A 7,364-nucleotide genomic window follows, 5' to 3' on the forward strand; every position below is an offset into this window, starting at 1 on the left:
CACAGAGAAAAGGGGGTTCAGGAGGGCAGCTAGCCTTCTGATGCCATCCCATGGAGCCTGCACTCCCAGTCCAAGGCCCTGTGGTAATTGCTGCAGGGAGAAGGATTAAAGACTTCTCTACAGTCTTTGACCCCTCCAAGCTGGGAAAAGTGTCAGTCCAAAGCTATAAGCTATTTTCTGTCTCCCAAGAGGTGAGGTCTGAACACACTTTTGGACCAGACAGAGTATCCAAACTGACCTCCGTGGTCCCTATGTCAGGCAAAATTTTGGCTCAGTGAACTTCACCCTCTGATCACACCCACAGCTGTTACCTTCATGGCAAAGGTTTGCAGGTGTGACTAAGATTACTGAGCAACATAACAGGGAAAGTGCCCAGGTGGACCTACCGTAATCACACACGTCCTTAAGAGCAGATGAGGAAGATGGAAGAGGAAGTCATGGTGATGGGGCAAGGGGGAAATCAGAGAGATTCAAAGGCTGAGGAAGCCTCAGCACACCAACAATGTCTTTGAAGATGGAGGAGACCACAAGCCAAGGAATGCTCAGCCTCTAGGAGCTGAAAACAACCCCCAGGTGACAGCCAGCAAGAAAGTGCAACCTCAGTCATCCTACACCCACGTGGGACAAGACCCTGCAGGCATCTGAAAAAGTTTGGAAGCAGATTCTCCCCAAAGCCTCCCAACAAGAGCCCAGTGTGCCAACACCTTGGTTTCAGCTTGGTGAGACCCCAAGGAGATGCAGCTGAGGCCAACCCAGAATTCTGAACAACAACACTCTGAGGTAATAAAAAGGGATTGTTTGAAGCTGCTAAATTTGTGGTAATTTATTAGAGCAGCAATAGAAAACTAATACTGTCCCTCTAATTAGCAACTATAAAGAGGAGATATTTGTGAACTCTGGCTCTATGGAGCTAAGTGTGATTATGAAAATTGTCCACCTGGGCACCAATAGAAAAAAAAATGGTGTTCCAGTTTGCTAATGCTGCCATTTTGCAAAATACCAGAAGTGGATTGACTTTTATAAAGGGGGTTTATTTGGTTACAAAGTTACAGTCTTAAGGCCATAAAGTGTCCAAGGTAACACATCAACAATCGGGTACCTTCACTGGAGAAAGACCATTGGCATCCAGAAAACCTCTGTTAGCTGGGAAGGCACGTGGCTGGCATCTGCTTGCTCCCAGGCTGCATTTCAAAATGGCATTCTCCAAAATACCAGCTTTTGATGGCTGTCTTCAAAATGTCTGTCAGCTGCAGCAAGCATCTGGGCCTGTGTAGCTCCTTTTAAAGGACTCCAATAAATCAATCAAGACTCACCCTAAATAGGCAGGGCCAAATCTCCAAGGAAACATTAAATCAGAGTTATCTTCTGCAGTTGGGTGGGTCACATCTCCATGGAAACACTCAAAGGGTTCCAACCTAATCAACACCAATACATCTGCCCCCACTAATTGCAATGAAGAACATAGCTTTTTCTGAGGGACATAGTATATCCAAACTGGCACAAATGGGTAAAGGAAATGAACAGTCAGGTAATAGAAAAAAATTAAAACAGTCATTAAACATGAAAAAAAAATGCACAACTTTATGCATAATTAAACACAAATGAAGACAACTAGATACCATGTTTATTCAATCAGCTTTGCAAACTTGGAATATTTGGTAGGCCCTGGACTGGGGAGGCTGTGGGGAGAGAGGCGTGGAAGATGTAAACAAGGCAAATGCTTTGGATGCTAATTTTGCTATAGCTGCCAAAAATTTAAGGGCATATCCTTTGATTCACCAATTCCAATTCTAGGAATTTATCTTCCAGCTTTATTTACATCTTCCAAGATGTAAGTCCACACATCACTGTGACAGCAGAATTATAGAATTTTGAATACTCTTTCCATCAGTAGGGTACTAGGTGAAGCTATGTACCATCATAAAAAAAGGGGGTGGGGGGTCTGTATGTGTGACTATGCAAATTGTTCTAGATACAGTATCATGTAATGAAAGTAAAGTACACAGCAGTATTATTGTATAATCTGATTTGTGGTTCTTTAGAAATTCTTATGTAAAATATGAACAACCACTTGTGAAAGAAAAAAATCTTTTTATTTTACACCTTTCTGTAATTCTTTAAATGAGAAAAAAATGATGTGATAGCTATAAAATTATTGACACAGAACAATATTATTAAGTGGAAAAAGTCAGGATACAAAACACAATGTATATGATAATTGTGTTTCTTTCTTTATACATTTGTAATTATTTCTATATATACTTTTGCACATAAAAAATTGTCTGGAAGAATTTAGCAAAATGTTAACCATGGAAATCCCCAGAGATAACTATTTTTCCATTTGCTTCTTTGCACTTTCTCTTGTTCTGCAGGAGGGTTTCTCAACCTCAGCACTATTGACATTCAGGGGCTGCCCTGGTTATTGTAGGATGTTTCACAGCATCTCTGGTCTCCACTCACCAGAGGCCTGTAGCATCCCCAGTTGGAACAACCAAAGATGCCTCTAGATATTGTCAAATATCTCCTGGGAGTCAAAATCGCCCTACCCCCAGAACCACTAATATATAGTAAATATGATTTGTTTATGAAATTAAAAAGATAAGCATGTATAGATTGGATAAGATGATAGATAGATAGATAGACAGATAGATAACAGGTAATGTGTAATGTGAGAGAGAAAGAGAGATACAAGACAGACTAACAACTGGGAGGCAGGTCAGTAAAGAAGCACTTGGGGTGTGAACCACTGAGGAGACCCCTCTACCTTTTTTATAGGTGCCTATAGAGGGGGATTGTATGAATGACTGTTCACCAAACTCACCAGATGGCACTCACTCAAATGAGTACCCACGTCACTATCCTTTGGAGGCCTCACCTATTTTCCAGTAATGCTGCCAAGACAAAAATATTTTTGATGCTCCTCTTTGGAATTTATCTTCAGAATAGATAACATATTCTTCTGCATAACTTCAGAGAGGGTCCATTTCCCCTTTTTAATTTTTTTTTAGTGAAACTGGTTTTAAGAATAGATAAATTTACTTTTGGATTTGAGTGTAGTGAATAAGTTACATGATCAAATTAAATAATTTTCTGCAAAAAATAAGCTGTGAAAATAGTTAAGTAGGCATTTGTTGTCTACCCCGCAGGTACTCCCCTCTTCCTAACAGTACCCAGATTTTCACGTGTGTATTTACCCCTTCCCCAGGCTGCCCATGGACTGCAGAAGTGGCCTACCCCCAGTGCTAGGCTGGGACATGAATGGCTAAGCCAATCAGCACCTGCTATTCCCTTACCCACCAGTCATTGGTTCAGGGGTGGGCGTGTGTCTTAAACTAGGCCAATCACAGGACCCTCACTTGGAATGAAGGAATGAAGGATCTTCCTAAATGGATGGGAGCCACTAGATGGGAACCAGAAAGCATGAAACCTGGATGGTCACCAGTGGCAGCCATCTTATGACCATGAGTGATGCAGCCAAAAGGGTGGGCAGCAGAGCAGAGAAACAGAAGAACCCTAATCCTTGGAGATATCTTTAAACCACTGGATCAACCTGCCCTGAAACACACCAACCTTAAAATTAAAGGCTTTAGGAGGATCTAAGATGGAGGTATAGAGAGGAGTGGAAGCTAAGTGGTCCCCCTGGAACAACTAAAAAAAACAAGAAACAACTAGTAAATAATCCAGAATATCTGCAGGAGGACAGACATGACCGTCCACTCATCATACACCAACCTGAATTGAGAGGAATGCCTGAGATCACAGCATAAAATCTGTAAGTAAGAACTGCGGATCCAAATCGGGAGACCCCTCCCCCACAGCCCGAGCTACAAAGCCTCATGGAGCCAGAGAGAAGCTCCCTCCCAGCAAGCGAATATAGCTCAGCTGAGCCCAAACTGGGGTTTTAATTAGCGAGTGTGAACTGCTCACTACGAGGTATGAATCCTCAACAAGTAGACAGAGGCTTTGGGTGACGACTGACCTTGGAGAGCCAGAGGGTCACCTTGGACTAGTTCTGTTCCTTTTTTGACTCAGTGGAGAAAGCCTCAGCCATTTTCAGTTCCCAGTTCTGTGACCCAGACAGGGGTGTGGCACAGGCAGAGAGAGACCACTGAAATGCTAATGACCTCCCCCTAGGGTGTCTATCTTCTCTAAGAGGAAAGGGGTGGGGCTCAGCTCTACTACCTGCCTTTCATTCAGAACTTAAACTAGTCAAGAATTATAGGCTAATCTTTGCATCAGGCTAGGAGTGCCCCTGTATGGACTGGCAGCCTGGGGTTTCCCTTGAGGGGTGACATGTACTAGTGACGTAGCACAGCCTTCCCTCAGCAGAGGTCCTGAAAGATCACAGCTGAGAAGGGGGGCCCACTCAGAAAACCCAGGGACGCTACGTCGATGCCGGTGGTTTGTGGGTCAGCGACAGAGAAAAGCTGGGGCAAAACTGAAATGAAGGCTTAGACTCTTGCAACAGCCTTGAATCTCCGGAAACACCTGGGAGGTTTGACTATTAAAATGGCACTGCCTCCCTGACCACCCAGACACATGAACCACGTTCAGGGCAGATGGCTCCAACAACAAACCCAAACTGAGTTCACCAACTGAACCCCACAAAAATCATTTCCCCACACACCACAGAGACAGAGTTGGGGGGAACTGACTTGAGGGGTATAAGTGACTCACAGACACCATCTGCTGGTTAGTTGGAGAAAGTGTACACCACCAACTTGTATTTCTGAAAAATTAGATTGGTTTTTTTTTTTTTTTACAGCTCGAAAGAACTCTATCAAGCAAAGCAAATGCCAAGAGGCCAAAAACAACAGAAAATCTTAATGCATATGATAAAACCAGATGATATGGAGAACGCAATCCCAAAGACCCAAATCAAAATATTAGAAGAGACACAGTACTTTGGCACAATTAATCAAAGAACTACAATCAAGGAATGAAAACATGGCAAAGGATATAAAGGACATGAAGAAGACCATGGAACAGGATATAAGGGACATAAAGAAGATCCTAGAAGAGCATAAAGAAGACATTACAAGAGGAAATAAAAAAAATAGAAGATCTTATGGAAATAAAAGAAACTGTTGGCCAAATTAAAAAGACTTTGGATACTCGTAATACAAGATTAGAGGACGTTGAACAACGACTCAGTGTTCTAGAAGTCCACAGAACAGAAAAGGAAAGAACAAAATAAAGAATGGAGAAAAAAATTGAAAAAATTGAAATGGATTTCAGGGTTACGATAGATAAAATAAAACATCCAAACTTAAGACTCATTGGTGTCCCAGAAGGAGAAGAGAAGGGTAAAGTTCTGGAAAAACTATTCAAAGAAATTGTTGGGGAAAAATTCCCAAACCTTCTACACAATATAAATACACAAAGCATAAATGCCCAGTGAACTCCAGATAGAGTAAATCCAAATAAACCCACTCCGAGACATAGTATGATCAGACTTTCAAATACTGAAGAGAAGGAGCAAGTTCTGAAAGCAGCAAGAGAAAAGCAATTCACCACATACACATACAAAGGAAACAACATAAGACTAAGTAATGACTACTCAGCAGCCACCATGGAGGCGAGAAGACAGTGTCATGACATATTTAAAATACTGACAGAGAAAAATTTCCAACCAAGAATACTTTATCCAGCAAAACTCTCCTTCAAATTTGAGAGAGAGCTTAAATTTTTCACAGACAAACAAATGCTGAGTGATTTTGCTAATAAAAGACCTGCCCTACTTCAGATACTAAAGGGAGCCCTACTGACAGAGAAACAAAGAAAGGAGAAAGAGATATAGAGAATTTTAACAGACATATATAGAACCTTACATCCCAAATCACCAGGACACTCATTTTTCTCTAGTGATCACAGATCTTTCTCCAGAATGGACCATATGCTGGGACATAAAACAAGCCTCAATAAATTAAAAAAAAAAAAAAAACAAAACAAAAAACTGAACATATTCAAACCACGATCTCTGACCACAATGGAATACAAATAGAAGTCAATAATTTTTTAACTGTAACTCCACTATTTACTTCCTACATGATATAAAATACACAAACTCTAATGACAAATCAGTGGTTTTGAACTCAATGTAAAATATGTAATTTTTGACAAGAACTATAACAAGGTGGGGGAATGGAGGAGTATAGGTACATAGTTTATGTGTCCTATTGAAATTAAGTTGGTTATCAAAGAAAAGCAAGATTATTATGGATTTAAAAGTTTAATTTTAAGCTCCACAGTAAACACAAAGAAATTATCAGAGAATATGGCCATAGAGATGAAAAGTAGAGTATGGGTTAAGAGAAATGGGGAAAGGGGCAATGGGGAGTTAAGAAATGAGTGTAGAGTTGCTGTTTGAGGTGAAGGGAAATTTCTAGTAATGGATGGTGGGAAGGTGATAGCATTACAACATTCTAAATGTGATTAATCCCACTAATGGAATGCTAGGGAGGGGGTGGAATGGGAAGATTTAGGCTGTATATATGTTTCCACAATTGAGAAAAAAAAAAAAAAAGGCAGTCTAAATAGATGACAACTGAATGCCAAGGATGACCCTGGATGGGATCTGAGGATGGAAGACAGGAGGCTCAAAGGGACACAGTTGAGACATTAGGAAAAGGAAATATAGAATGTAAGCTTTGTATCATTGTTGAATCTCTTGTACTTCTTAGCTACGCTTAATGGGATTGTATAAAAGAATGTTCTTGTTCATGGGAAGTGTATATGTGAATTATAGTGTTTGTCCAAGGATGTGTGCAGCTAGCTCTCATATGTTCAGAAGACAGAGCAATAGATGATGGATGATAGATAGGGAGAGAGGGAGGGAGTGAGGGAAGGAGGGAAAGAAATAGTGGTGACAACATGTTAAAGTTAGTGGATTGGGGTATCGGGGGGGGGGGTCAGGGAATGCTGGAGTTCTGTGTATGGGGTTTGTATTGTTTTTGCAACTGTTACTATAACTTTGAATTTATTTCAAAATAAAATGTAAAAAATAAATTAAAAAATAAAAATTAAAGGCTTTATAGTTTAAATCAGTTTGGTTAGGATTTTGCATTCCTTGCAACCCAAAGCTTCCCAGCTGATATGCTGGCATCCCAGGGCAGTGTGCCTCAAGCCAAGAAAGAGGGACAGCTGGACATGAAGAGCACAAAGATTAGAACCACTCGGAAAGAGTCTAAAGGTGAGAGGCTGTGGCTGAAACTCAGCCTTCCTGGCACCCATAAGGAGAGATGTTGCTGTAATGGGAATGGCCTGCACTTCCCAGATCCTGATGGAACAAGGATGAACGTGCATCTCCCATAGCCAGGTGTGGACTTGCCAAAGGAATGCCAGTGGTAATCTAATTGGGTCTT

This window comes from Choloepus didactylus, chromosome 9 (assembly GCF_015220235.1).
Source record: "Choloepus didactylus isolate mChoDid1 chromosome 9, mChoDid1.pri, whole genome shotgun sequence".
Classification (NCBI taxonomy): Eukaryota; Metazoa; Chordata; class Mammalia; order Pilosa; family Megalonychidae; genus Choloepus; species Choloepus didactylus.